Here is a 14701-nt window from a genome sequence, read left to right as displayed (position 1 = left end):
GAGACCTTGGAAAGAGGCAAGCTTCTGGGTGAGACAGAGATGGTCAGGTAGCCCTGACGGCTCGGGCTGGGCGCATACGCTCAGACCGGGGTGGGAACAGGGCACGCAAGGCTGCACGAGGGAGAGGGAAGCGGCCTGTGAACAGGACGGAGTGCCACAGGGACAGCCGGGAGGGCTGCAAAACACTGATGACTCCCAAGAACGGTGCAACCGTTTTATGTACTCCGGTTTACAGAAGCAAGTGCCTTGTCGCTAATTTGCATTTCTTATGACAGCCATCTTGCAGAAAATGTACTTAAAGCAAAGCCAAGCCAACAGATACAGTTACTTCCCTTGGTTATGAACAATTTCACTTTACTGCTTCATGTGTATAAATTGAGAGCAGAGCGAGACCTGCATGGGAAGGGGAAGAACAGTCTTTCAAGAGTCTCAGAAGCAAGCTAATTGGTCTCTAACCTAAATCATAAAAAGACCTGTAATTATACTGCTCAGAATTAACACAGAGGGCTTCTAAAAAAGTCCATTTTTTAAGTGAATTTATACTATTATAAGACCTGTCGCTTCTGAGTAATAAAAACAGAGATGTTACGTTAAGCTTCGTGTTATCCTGTTTGCTCAGATGGTGCTTATGCCAGCTGTATCTAGCAGAAAAGCAGTTTTCAATTTATTTTTATTGCTTCTCTCTAAAAGCATTCCATTACAGGAATATTACACTGTATGAAGTTTCAAACCACCATCGGCAGTTTATTTGCTTGTTTTGCTGGAATGGAATAAACAGTTTTTTGCAGTAACTGTTATTACAACTTCATGCGCGCAACATTGCATTTAAGGGTCAGTGCCTGTTTGCTCAGTGCACCCCACTTTTCCTCCCCCAAGGGGTTTAGCCTCTGCTTCAAGAAACGAAGTGGGTTGAAACTTTACCTTTGGTTTTAGCAGGTCGCATACTACGGGGCATGGTTTCGGCAAGCTGTTTTATGAAATGAGCTTCCTCAGTCAGCTGGGAAAATTGAGAGAAGGTCTCACATGGGACTGCATTAGTTGACCCGCAAAATATTCTGATCAAAATGAATTTTTGTTGTGCTTTTTAAAAAAAATATCTTTATAAAAGTATTGAAAAAAGTTTAACTGAAGCTCTGAATTTGTCAAAATTGGGTCAGAACTGGCACGGGTTCCTCGTGCAAGAAGCATCCTGGCGTCTCTTGGACTGGATTCACCTCGCCTACCATTCGTTGTCAAAAGCGTTGGTGCGGAGCAGCGCTCCACGACTGCAGCCCCCACGCCGGCTCGCTGCCGGGGGCATCACGGGGAGGCGGGACGCCAGCGCCGCCGCTTCCACTGCCACCAGCCCTCGGGAGATTTTACAATAGACTAGCACCCAGTGAAGCCTCACTGATTTCAGTGGTTGGATCTTTCATTCTTCAGCTTGTGAAGTGCTTAAAAGTAGTTAAAAGTAAAAAGCTTAAAAGTAGTTAAATGGTTAGGTAATTGTCTTTGTGTTGCTATTCAACAAAGCAGCACCTTTGTCACCTAACCGTGTCTCACAGTCTTGCTTCCAAGGTAAGGGAGGTGTGGTGCAGCTTGCAAATAAAACCACATATTTTTAACTGATTATTTTATAACAACTTAGCCTTAAATAAACCTGCAAACTTGAACTGTATTTTTAACCCCATTTACAAGTTGTCATTGGAATACCTAACCTGGTCAAGTACAATATATCCAACTATTAAACTTGGAGCCAAAGAAAATATCTGAAAGAATGCTTTTTTTAATGCTCATACTGGGATTATTTTCCAAGTTATTACGTGAAGCACAGAATCAGAGTTAGCACACTGTCCTGACCAAATTGGAAAGTTATACTAAGAGTAATTGCTACTCAATAAAAAAATAGAAAAATATGCAGCCAGGTCCTCCTTTCCAAGTCTTTAAATTCCTCCATGAACTAATCTTTTCCCTGGGGTGTTGGACACAACAATTTGATATTTTATTGCTTTCAGGGTCAGAAATTCACTCACTATATTATCAACTCAAGGGAAAAAATTGGAAGAAAAGATTTGTGTCGTCTTTGGACAGTAAAGCCAACAAATCTCTTCCACTGCTTGTTTAGAAAATACAATTAAGTGGACTGTAGTGGACTCTCTTGAAAGAAAATTGTCTGGATTGAGATGTGAATAGCCTAAAAGCTGAACGTGTGAAAAATCAATCCTTCCCAGTCCTTTGGGGTATGACTGTTTGGGAAAAAGTTTGCTCTGATTTTCCTGTACTCTCTGTGTATGTGTATATATATGTGTGTGTGTGTAATTCTTAAAGCAATCAATATAAGTCCCTGAAATGAAAAATTGAACGTATCAAATCCTGGAACATCTCACAGATGAGGAGGGTTTGCACAGGTTTTCTAGGCTGGCTGTCAGATCTAATCCTCAGAGCCCTTAGCCTGACAAATAGTGGCTGCGATACAGATTACTTAAGGTGGGCTTAGCTTGCCTGTCTGCCCTGAGCCGCCCTGCCCCACGAGCTACGTGCCCTCCTAGGGTGGGGGACCTTCATGGCAAAGCCGGTGGACCGGTGCCTCCGCACCACTACCGCTTGCAGCCGCGCCCCGGGAGCGGAGCTCTGCAGGGTGCAGGGGGGCTGTGGGTGCCCCTCGCTCAGAGCCACAGCCACCCTCAGGGTGGTTTGGGCGGGGGGAGCCTGGGAGCACCCCCAGTTTTGGCTGCTGGCAGGTTAGACACCAGGAAGCCAGAGTCATTGAAATTATCTAAAGATGGTGGGGTTGGCAAGCCTCTTTATAAATGAGGGATATAAAGTTAGAAAAAAAAAAATGGTCTAATGGATTCTGGACAGCACGTACCAGCATGCAGTGAGGACGAGGCTCAACGGGTGAAAAGCCAACCCCGACAGACATCCTGGTGTCAACGATGAAGACTGCACTCATGCATTTCATTTCTCTGTTCTACTTGCAAGCACCTAGCACAATCAGCATCAGGATCTAGCCTCTAGACATTGCTATAACGCAAATAATAAATAAGGATAATGATGATGCATGTCAAGAACCCTGTCCTCAGGCTCTCACCTTCAGAAGTGGCAGACCCAGTAATCTCTCTGTTATGAGCTTGGACCTTTCATATTCAGACTGCACTTAAGGCTGTGCTGCTTCAGCCATATCACATTTTATGAATCATCAGTTAAATATATGTAAAAATCAATTACATTATATCAGTGTGCCCTGCATCTTAACTGATGCCATCTTTCATCTTCCTAATGATCCAGAAGATCTGGAAATAATTAAAAATCGCTCTTGAGGGTCCAACCTTGTCTTTCTTTTTTCTTTTATGAAAGAGGAATCTTATCCTCCACTAAGATATGACATTCTGAACCAGGGCAGCAGTGGTTTAATGATGGGATTATTGCCAGGGGAAAGAGAGTCAGCACCTCAGCAGGACAGTCTGCCTTGATTCATCTACTCACTTCATTGAATTTGGACCAGGGGCTTCACTGGGAGCAGGCAGGGCATTTCAGAAAATGCGAACCAACGTGCATTAATGGGAATTGTTGGACCGGTTTGAAGGAAGTTATATCCTGTGGAAAGTGCAGTGTAGAACGAACATGGGGGACAATTACATTTCAGAGGATTGCTTGTTCCCAGCTTGTTCTCTGGTCTCACAGCAATAATACAAAAATCGTAACAGCTCATCTGGGTCTCGCCCTGGTTTTCCAAGAAGCAACGCGGCAGCTCACCCAGGCACAGCTGTGTAGTGAGGACCAGCACATGAAGCACTCGGGACACCTGCATAGACAGAGCTCGTGGTAGAGACACAAGAACCCTCTCGGAGACTGCAAGCCCTGTTTAATACCAATGTAGTATAAGGAACGAACTGTGTAAGGGAGACAATGGTGGACCAGCCTGTTACGTGAACAGATGGATGTCCCTCCCTTTACTTCCCCGCTTGGCTGAAGCTTAAACCAGACTTTTTCTACATTATTTCATTTCACTATCAATAATACCACCTTTCTAATAAAATTAATGACTGAACACATCTTTCCCACCCAGGTACAGAGAGAACAACCCAGCATCACCTTCCCCATAATTTCCAGGAGGAAACTCCAGCTCCTATTGATATCAAATGAGGCCAAGGAAGCTCAGCACTTCACCTTAGCGCTGCGGAAGACTCAACCCTTGTTTTACACAATACAGATTAAGCCTGACTGGAAACTGGCTTCTGAGTCTACCCAAGAACAGCAACACACTGAAGTTAGCTAGCACGCAGGTAGCAGTGCCTGCAAATCTAGTGCCAAATTTCCTTTTACGCCTGATACACTTCCCTCTTCTCCCGTGGTTTCAGTGAGATTACACTGACCCAAGAGCAAAATGTGTGTTATATTTGGGCTGCGCAAGCATTTCTTGAATTTCTGGGTTACATCATGGTGCTGTTATCAGCTAGACAGAACTGAAGACCAAAAGACTGAACAGAATGGCTTCCTCAAGCCTATTTTCCTATTGCTTGCATAATAAATATAGTCATGAAGAAGAAAGGACACATACAAATGGCTGGTATCAAAGAGCTGCTCTTTAATGCCAGGCAATAATGTCATGGTCCTCAGTCTTCCTAAATTTAAATGATTAGCAATGACCAAGCTCTGCTCTCTCTTGATGCATCACTTAACCTTGTAATCAGAAAATCCATCCCATTCTTGGTCCTAGATTGATGATGTCACATTAAACTTGTTTTTTTCCACCAGACAGAACAATCATATTGGAGCGAGCCAGTCCCGAGCATAGCTGCCATGTGCCCATCACGAGCGTGATTAATACCGCCGATTCTATTGGTAAGCAAGCGGCGCATCTCAGAGCCTACTATATTTAGGACACATTAAGATGTCACAAATGGATTTTCTGCAAAGAATAATTTCATTCATCTCTTCAGTGTTATAACTTATTGCTTTTTTTTTTTTTTAATTTAAATAAAAGCAATAAAAAAAATTTCTCTCCTGGAAGAAACTTTTTTATTATGGCAGCTGTAGCTCTGGTACGGCTGCACAGAGTCCTCCTCCATCCCACGCAGTCAGATGTCACTTGGCCCACGGACATGGCTGCGCCATCCCAGTATGTCCTGGACTGTACTTTGTGGAGCCTCTTTGATGTTTATTCCTTTCGTTTAGGACCTGGTGCTATTAGCTGTATCTGATATTTTCAGCAACATTATCTTGATTTTTCACATTTCGGCTGGTAAATGCAACTGCTGCTGTGCCAGTTTCCCTTCCTTACGACATACTAAGAGTGTATTTACCAAATGCCTGCCTTTCCTTCTAGTGATTTACACTTTCCTGCCAAAAGATGTAAATTGACTCAATTCTTTTACTTCTTTGTCTTTCTAAAGTGATGTTTGAATTAGGAGCTGCTGGAGTCCTCATTAAATTTGCTTTTCATTCTGTAGCAGGTTATTAAGGGACTGTTTGTGGAGCCTATGAAATATCCATCCCTGGAGGTCTTTAAGTGTCGCTTAGACAAAGATTTGTCAGAAACATTTACTGGGATTTGGTCCTGCTTAGAAGCAGCAGGCAGATCTCTCAGGGCTCCCTCCAGCCCTGGTTCTGCAACGGGATGAGTATCCCACTGGAGCCCAGCCAGTGGCTTTTACCGTATGATTGACCATCACTTGGAAGGGACAGCTCACCAGCTGATCTAGGTCTGCTGTTGTATTTCCACCACAGGATGTGCTGCCCTTAAAAATCCTAAGGTTGCACTTTTTGGAGTCAGTGAAAAACTACCAATTTTTTTCCCCAGCAGTGCCAGAATTTCACCTGTGTCGTGAATCCCTCCCTGCTTCTGCCCAGGCACTTGTTCGCTTTTATAAAAGATGCATTTGTTAAACTACAAGTGGTCTGAATACTCATTTATTTTTCCTGCTGCCAGGCAGCAGAGCATCTCTATTCCTGATGCTGGTGAATGCCAACAGAGGGGCCAGGAGGGGCCCCTTCTGCCCACACCCAGCCCGGCAGCACCGCACTCCTGCCACGAGGCACCCACGCCGGGATGCCGGGACGGCTGCAGGAGCCTCCCCTGGCAGCGAGAGCCAAAGCAAAACCCAACAGTTGGATGAACCCAACAGCAGCAGAGCAGCACCCTCCTCGAAACAGAGCACAAAGCCTTCCTGTCCAGATGAAAGGAAAGCGTCCTGCTGGAAGGTCTTCCTGTTTGTTTGACCATCAAACATTATTTTGGAAACGCAACATAGCTTTGCTTCGGAAGATAAATATTTAAAATTGTTCCCAGGTATAAAAGCCTGGGAACCGCTCAGAGTGACAACAGGAGAAACAGTAATTTGCACAAATTACTCCCTCCCGTGTGACTGCTTCCAGCTTGCAGTGCAACGCCTCTGCTCCTAACCAGGATCAATCGCTTACCCTGCAGTAACCTGGGAGGTTTTGTTCACAAACGTAAAACTCCGTTTGGGGCAATCCTAACAGCAGACATTTGTTATGCAGTAGGATCAGCTTAACTGCACTGTTTTGCCTCTTCCTTCCACATAAGCCTGATTCTCTTTAATTTTGGCTTAAATCTGAAGAGCATTTCTAGCAGATTGGTTTCGACAGAATACATTTCCAAAGAATAGCTCGCGCTAGAAATGCACTGCTACAATGTGAACTAAGAGGTAACTATTAGAAGGGAGAAAGGTTACTGTTTTTACAATATTTGTCCATAAAGCTCCGTGATTTATAGATTGACGCCACTCTGACTTATCAGGAAGGTTGTGCTGCCAAACACGATACAAGTTCATTGGTGCGGCTGCACCCCGAGTTTGTCAACAGCTTGACTTTCTCTCCAGAGCTGTTGCAATGACGTAGCATAGCGATATGTACATTTATGTTTGTTTCTTTTATCTTTTTATTCACCCTCTGATAAAAGAAAAGCCAAAGAAATGGTGCTTTTTTTTTTTTTTTGCAAGCCATCTGGGTTATAAAGCCTGACTTCAAATCAGCAGTGACCTTTTGTTCAACAGCTAGCGATGTAAAAACACATAAAAATGTCTATTTAGATATTGGTGGGGAAAAAGAAGTCCATTGATTTCCTTAGTTTGCTAAGCTCCCAGGGTTTTTAAGAGGCATTTGTTTCTGCAGAAGGAGACAGCACGGAGGGTGTGGAAGGGCATTCTTTATTTCCAGAAAAAAATTAAAATTCAGTTTCAAAATGGATGAGATGCCTGCTTGATACAGCACATGGGGTCCTCACAGAATTTCACTGGCTCAGACATCTTTAGGATATAGAAGATTTGTTAAATTAAGTGTTCCTTGCCCCATCTACCCAGAAAAAAAGGCTTCTTTTTGGTGGATATTTGTGTTTTTAACCCTTTGGTGTAGGACAGAAAGTATCCTAGGAACAGATTTGTTGATGATTCGCATGAACATTGCTGCCAGGAAGAACCAGTCTCTTAAACATTTGCCAAGAGACCGCACAAAAGAGGATGAGAAAATTAGTATTTATTTCCAAACAACTTTTGGTCAAATTTGGACATTATTGCTCTACTGCTACCCAGTTCTCTCACTTGCTGTTCTAGAGGCAACTCTTAATATTTGTGTCACAGCAGCTCTTGGGCAGACACCCTGCTGTCCCAGGACCTGTGCACAGAAGCAAAAGGGAAGTAAGATACAAAATGCCTTAAAGTCCAGACCACAAGATGGACTGAGGCAGAGAACAGAAGAAATACCCTCCTCTTAAACAGGGAATTGAAGCATGAAGAGGTACGGCAGCGTGCAGCTTCGCTGCCTCTTTGTAGCTGGCTTTCACTTAGTCTCCATCCCAGACGGGAACTTTCCATTCACCCTGGCAAAATCTCCAAGCCGATCTTCAGGTACAAACCTGCTTTAGGGATCCTGCTGCCCCACCATCAGCATAAGGGAAGTCTAACAGAAGCTAACAATTAACAACCATATTTAGACAGACATAAATCATCCAGGGATTTGACAGTTTATGTAGAGGCATAAATTTCTCATTGCATATTTGTTTATTTCCCCAAGTGTTCTCAGTTCAGCTGGTTTGCCAACGCCAGGATAATTTATTGAGAGCTCAGCAAATAAATCTAGATTTGAATCTGTCAAAGGCAACCTCGGAAACAGAGGAGCTCTGTGGAGTAAGCTGTGGGATGCCAAGCGCTGCTCCAGTCACACCAGCACTGGCACTGCCAGGCTGGACCGACCACAGCACCCGCAGAGCGGGGAGCTTGCAAAATGCACCCCTGCTGCCTACGAGATGTCCTGGGGCTTAGGAGAACCAGGATAAACGAGATAAATACTAAAGACTTGTACACATTGCTTACTGGAGAAGGAACTGGATATCTCCAGCTTCTGCAGGAGGAGAGTTTCCAAGAGCCAAGCTGTACACTAACCCAGAAATACTGCTTCAGGCTACGGAGGAATCAGCCCAGTGTTGCTTTGTTTGAATGGGGTGTTTGATGGCTACCGAACAGCTACGCTGCCTGGAACATACACTAGCAAAGTACTGAATTTATACCTTCTTTCAACAACTGGAAAACTCAACAGACAAAGAGACCTGGTTTCAGCAGGCAACTCAAGTTTCAAGGAGATGTGTCTGTAGTGCTGCAAGTTCTTATTGCTATACAGATGAAAGCAGCCACCGCAGCAGAATTTTTTCTTATTAAATGCATTAACTAAAAGCTCAGATAAGAACAGCTTCAGTTTAGCATGGATTCAGAATTTGAATCAAATCCAAACTTTGCATTTGATCCCCATCACTCTAATGCACTCGAGATTTAGGCTAGGCAGAACACATTAGGATGCAGGTATTTAGTGGACAATGGCTCAAAAAGGGACACATCACTGGAGCGAGCACACACTCCATCGGAAGCATCTGCCTGTGCTGCATATGTGACATTTGCAGGGGTAAGACGAGGGAGTCTTAAAGGAATGAAAATACAGAGCACAGAAAAAATAGGAAAAGAAATAAAAAAGACCAAGAAAACATTTTATCATTTGTTCTGCTTTTGTACATTGCATTTGGAAGAAATCTATCATATCCAAGACATTGCAAACAAATGCCCTGCAGGGGAGCAGAGAGAGCTTTAGCAAGGTTAGCGTGATGAAGGGATGCCTTTTTTAGGATGAGTAGACTGGGGCTCCTGCATGACTTTGAACCAGGAGGTAGTATCTATATTCAGCAAAAGACCTCCTGCATTTCCAAATTGTATAACCCCAGCTCACCTCCGGTTTGAACTCCTCCATCTTCTCATCTGAACTGATGCACTGAATCGGCATTAATGCCAGAAACAGGGGGGAAATCCCAGTGGGGTGACCTGAACTGCATTACAAAGGTGGGAGGATAAGAACCTCTTTGAGGAAGAAGATTAATTAAATATGATAGCTACACCATTGCCCATCTGAGGAAATTTTACATTCCATAGGAACATGCTGCAAAATATTCTCAAAGGTTTTATCTTTCTATGCAGAAATCCAATTTATTAGAAGCATTCTTCTTTATGAAAATATCTCTGGGCAGGATTTCTGTGTGGGTTTGGTAAGTAGTAAGATAACTAATGCTCTGGATCAAATCTTACCTGGTGCGAATCAACACATCTTTGTGCATTTTAATACACTGCAGGGATTTCTAGGAACCCTAGGCCAGTTCTTTGTCTTTTCTCTGGTTGGGCTGGAGCTCAGGTTTATGCCTACATGCAGAATGCTGTATTCACCAATTATTACTTGTTTTCAGAGCTAGTGTCATTTAGCTCTCTTTTTTGGAGCTATTAGATCTGGCTGTTGTGAAGGCTGGCTGTGACAACTGCAAATATTTTATCTCAAATAAGCACAAGACAAAGATCACACAACCGCTGTTGGAAGTGTTTCCTGATGGCAGGAATTCTTTCCCTGGTGTTTGACTCGTGTTCAGCCTGTGCCCACACGGGACTTTCCTTCCTGGGGCTCAGGGTTGTAGAAAGGCGATTATTAGAAATCTCAGTGTTTGACTCACCAAAAACACTTGAGGTAAATGGGATCTCTCTCAGCTTCACTCATGAAGGGTAAACTTCTCACAGCTGGAGCTTCAGAGCCCAAATTCCACCCTGGTTTTCAATAAGTAGCTTCCAGAAAACTTTACCCATAGACTTGAACACCCCCAGCTACTGATGGGGCACCAGTGGTAATATAACCCAATTTGTCCCTTCTGGGAAGAATAAAACAACTAATTTCTTTTCAGGTGAACTAACAAATCCTGGTGATTTCAGTTACCCACATCCATTTTCTTCGGTGAGATAAGAAAACACAAACAGCCCTGAGAAAGCGTAGCTTGAAATGATCCGGTGTTACTTCTAACTTGGGTTTAAAACACTCTTGCTTTCTCTAAACTTACAGGAAGAATATGGCACTGAAATTATAGTGGATCTATCACTCACTCATGTTTTCTAACAAACAAAAGAATAAGTGAATTTTGCCCCAGACACTTCTTGAAAACCTGCATTTCCTAGACAAGCTCAGTTTAAAAAAAAATAAAAATCAATACATATTAGATTAGCTGTATTTCAATTTTGACTCAGTATTTCAGACTTGGCCAGTTTTAGGCAGATTAAACTCACAGTATTGGATCCCTCCTGAGTTTAAGGGTCATGCAGCTGACCCACTGAAAGACCATGGATTATGAAATCAAAACGGCCGGAACACATCGCAGTTTCAAGGAGGAGCTGCGATTGCAACGCCAGTTCATAGCACAGTCTGCTCATTTTCTGCTTCTGAAAGCCCCAATTTATTTTTCCCAGTGCAGAAGGCAGGCACGCCTTTCAGCAGCGAATACTTTGGTGAATCTGAACACCTTCCAGGCTTATAAAGACAGCTAGAAGGAGTTATTTAGCGTGATTTTAGAAACAATAGGAATTTGAAGTGTTCCATGTTACAGCAAGCAAAATGAATTTTCAGGTTAATAGGCAAAGCTTAAAGTTCTCAACAAAGGCTGAGTGCTGCCTTCAAGGTATTTCAAGGTACTTAGGTTTCTAGCACCAGGTAAAACCAGCGGGACCTGAAACTTGTCCTGCTGGCATTCAAGGCATTAGAAAAGAACTCGCTTTCTCCTCTGCACTCACAAAACTGCTTGGGCTGGGGTATTTCTGATCGGGGGCTTCACTGATCAGCACGTTCAGAAGCGGGGCCGTACTCCTACTCACGAGAACCACAGACAAAATGCCGTTGTCCATGAACAGCCACTGTCTTTTTTTACCTTTAGAAAAGTAGAGCAAACGCAAGGCTTTATAGAAAGTGGCAGGTTCTTAATTATTGTTATTATTTATTTAGTGTTTACTAGCAAGAGCTCAGACCTCCTTTGCAGAAGGTGCTGAACACACAAGCCGTTTTAAAAGACAGCCACTGCCTCTAAGTGCTTCTCTGAAGAACGTGGACACTAGTGAGCTCAGCAAATTATTTGCTAAAAGTAACTCATCAAATTGCTTTTCCTTCCAAGTTTCTTTCTTCTCTCGGACTCTCTAAGATCAAGTCTTGATTTTCTCAGATGCATCTACTCTCTCACACGCTTCAGCAGCACTTCTTTTTAAACCAGTGGTTCAGTCATTCAGGGTTCTCCACAAATATGAACAGTTTTGATTAAATTGCTAATTTATGATGTTATTCTTGCCCTACGGTTGGGTGTAACTACTGCTGGTATGAATAATTTCTCTGACAACATTTAAAATTAATTTTCCTTGAAAGTATCTAAATGCAGCTTTGAAAATGAAATGCCAGCCTCACAAGTTTGATTACATGATGGGCCAGTCAAGAACCTCTGAACTTCATCTCAGCCCAGATGATATTTCATTAGTTTGTAGATTTTTGAGGCCATAATAGTCCGAAACTATTGCATCTGACCTCCTATACAACATTGGCTATAGACTTCCATCTTCTCTCATCATTTCTTTGAAGTTATAATCCATAGCCAGAAAATCAGCTGAACATGAGAAGCAAAACTCTAGCAGATACCCTGGGGGTCACGGACAGTGACTCACTTCTTGCATGACCTTCACCGAGTTATTTTTATTCCCCATGTCTCAATTTTCCAACCTGTAAAACGGTCCTTTCCTCTGTAAGGTGCATTGAAATCTTTAAATGAAAACCAACAAATACTGCTCCTCCAAACCTCATTTGTCCTCTTCCAGCCTGGACTTCACACTCTCTGCTCCCAGCTACTAAGCAAGCTCTCATCCCATGACACTCAAAACAAAATTAGGCCAAGGTTTTATTCTCCAGTGGACATGCTGTAATTAATAAATTACTCAGTGGAAGAGAATCTGGGGAGGAAAGCAGCATTATAGCATTTCTTGCTGCCAGGCTGACCCAGGGAAGGAGCTCTGCCCAGGCTCACCGGCTGTCACTGCCAGCAGGGCAATTCCCACTGCAATGCGAGCCATGCAACATGGCTTGAAATGAACAAAAAACAAACAAAAAACCCCCACAACACTCGAACACTTTAATTACTTTCCTTTAAAAAAAAAAAAAAAAAAGGCAAGAAAGAGAGAGGCAAAGATATTCTAATTGCATTTCACAGCACACACCATTATGCAAAAGCGTATTTAACCTGGATGCTACAGGGGTCACTCCCTTCTGTAAGTATTCGCATGGAAAGGAGTTTGGTTCACCCTAAGTCAAAGGCTAACTTGGCCTCACCATGCAAATGTATTTAAATGAAATTTATCCAAAGCTGCTAAATTATATTCACAGGAAATAAAGTCCATCGGCTGCAAGTGGGTGCTTTATACTCTTGATTGAAAACTGTTTTCGTGTGACAGAGAAGGTGCTTAAGAGAATAAAAAAAGATCATTCAGTGAGTTAGAAAATTACTCCAACCTCCAGACCATGTCAAACTAAATATAAAACAAATAAACTATGGCAAACGAATGAATAATTTAAAGCAGCAGCTTATATATATCACATCTGAAAACACAGTTGTGGAGCCTAGCTGCTTCATACTCACCGGCTCTCTCCGTGCACGCAGACACGAGCTCCTGTGCCGGGGCCGCTCTCCTCTCACCCGGAGCCTGCTGCAGGCACAACAGCACCACAAATTTGTTTTCTTCTCGTGGTTTTAGCGATGGTGAAAGGCAGCAGCCCTGGGCTGCAGGATGAGTGCAGCACTGCCAGCAGCCATGCCTGGCTACGCACTTGAATCTGTTACTGAGTACAGACCTAACCGTTTCACCTGCATTTTGTCCTTTCCTCACGCCTCATGGTCTATTTTTATCCTTCTTACTGCAAGAGCACAGTCAGCCTCCAGAGCCATTACAGAGAGCCTGGTGCTTCCCAAAAAGGAGTCAGCCCTGCTAGGACCGCACTCTCCTGGGGGACCTCCTGTAACTGCCTGGAGAGCCCCAGCCAGGGGAGGCTGCTCCTGCCCAGCACCTCCCTGCTCGGAGCTTGCAACCCTGAACTGAGCTGGTAAAAGAGGAGCTGTGCCCACGGGGTGGGGGTGTTTCAGGGCAGAGCCAGCTGATGGCCATCTGAGCTCAGGGGCAGCGAGGCCCTGGGGCTCCAGCTGGGAGCAATGATGTCCTGCTGGGAGGGCCCCAGCCTTGCCCCCAGCTCTGTACACACCCTCCACCGTAGGCGCACTCTCGCTTCCAATGGGGCAATGCAAGCGCTAATTACACGATAATATCGGTTCGGTCTCCTGAGCAAAAAAGCACATGGTGATGAATGAGACAACCGCCTTACTCCCAGCCTTTTGGGTCGCACGGGGTGACTGAAGGGTCCGTGATCCATTTTTGGTCACCCTGACTGCCACCATGCTCTGTGGAGCGTGACTGTGCTCCGGGTACTCCTATCGCAGCTGTCGAGGGTGCCAAAAAACATCAGGCCGCTGCTCCCTGTGCTTCACAGGATCTGCTGGGGCTCGGCACGGTGGACGAGGAGCCCGGCGCAGAGGGAGGAGGAGAGGACCTGCCCCGGGCTCTGCGCTCGGCGCAGCGACGTTTGCAGAGCCCGATCCCACCGCGCTCCTCTCTGCATTACAACCCAAATCATCTCCCCCGTGGCTACGTGGAGTCCAGAGCCCTGGTCCACAGCAACCCGAAAGCTTGGATTTTTATAACTTTTACTCACTACTGAACTAGGTTAACTGAACTGCCGACCTAGCTGTGAAATGCTCCACATCTCATAAATTACCAGCCCTCACAAGCCACCTCATAATATGAGAAATGCTGAGGATAGGGAATATAGAAGATAAACAGCTAGAAATAAATAATCAGTAAAAAGAACATATAGAATAGATGGAGTAAAGATATAGAGTAAACATGGAGAGAAGGGGTTTTTTTTTTTGTTCCCTTACCCAAAGGAACATCAAAAATAAACAGAAAGAGGACATATCTAAGGAAAGAAAAGCATAATCCAAAGCTTGTAGAATTCAACAGAAAGATGCCTCTCTGCTTCAGCAGCTTTGAGCCAGACACGAAGATAAAGGAAAGACACCAGAACCTGGGCTGGGATAACAACACGCGCCAGATGCCAGATTTCTTCTGGTAGCTGCCGGGGCGCTGGGTCACTGGTGATGGATTGCAGAGGAGGAGCCAAGAGCGACGACAGAGGTCTCCTGGCGCAGGGCCAGGGGCTCTCAAGAATTTGGCTGAGTTTAAAGGCAAACATTGGTGACTGGGGTAACTTGTCTATGCCAGTCTGTTTATCAGGACAAAAATCCCTGAATGAGACAACACAATCTCTACTA

At 44.2% G+C, this 14701-nt stretch overlaps 1 protein-coding gene across 1 annotated transcript in view; it reads right to left on the bottom strand.

Annotated features, from left to right (window-relative positions):
• PLXNA2 (plexin A2) overlaps positions 1–13344 on the bottom strand; it is a 260299-nt gene extending 246955 nt beyond the window's left edge. The window contains exon 1 of the mRNA XM_087761945.1: positions 12959–13344. The gene's annotated coding sequence lies outside the window, so the exon portion shown is untranslated. The remainder of the gene's footprint in view (positions 1–12958) is intronic.
• Positions 13345–14701: the final 1357 nt, after the last annotated feature.

The sequence above is a fragment of the Nipponia nippon genome, unplaced genomic scaffold, assembly GCF_047370975.1.
Source record: "Nipponia nippon isolate SJK-2023a ecotype South Korea unplaced genomic scaffold, ASM4737097v1 scaffold_25, whole genome shotgun sequence".
Taxonomy (NCBI): domain Eukaryota; kingdom Metazoa; phylum Chordata; class Aves; order Pelecaniformes; family Threskiornithidae; genus Nipponia; species Nipponia nippon.
The sequence above is the reverse complement of the archived record's forward strand: the minus strand, read 5'-3'. Positions and strand labels throughout refer to the sequence as shown.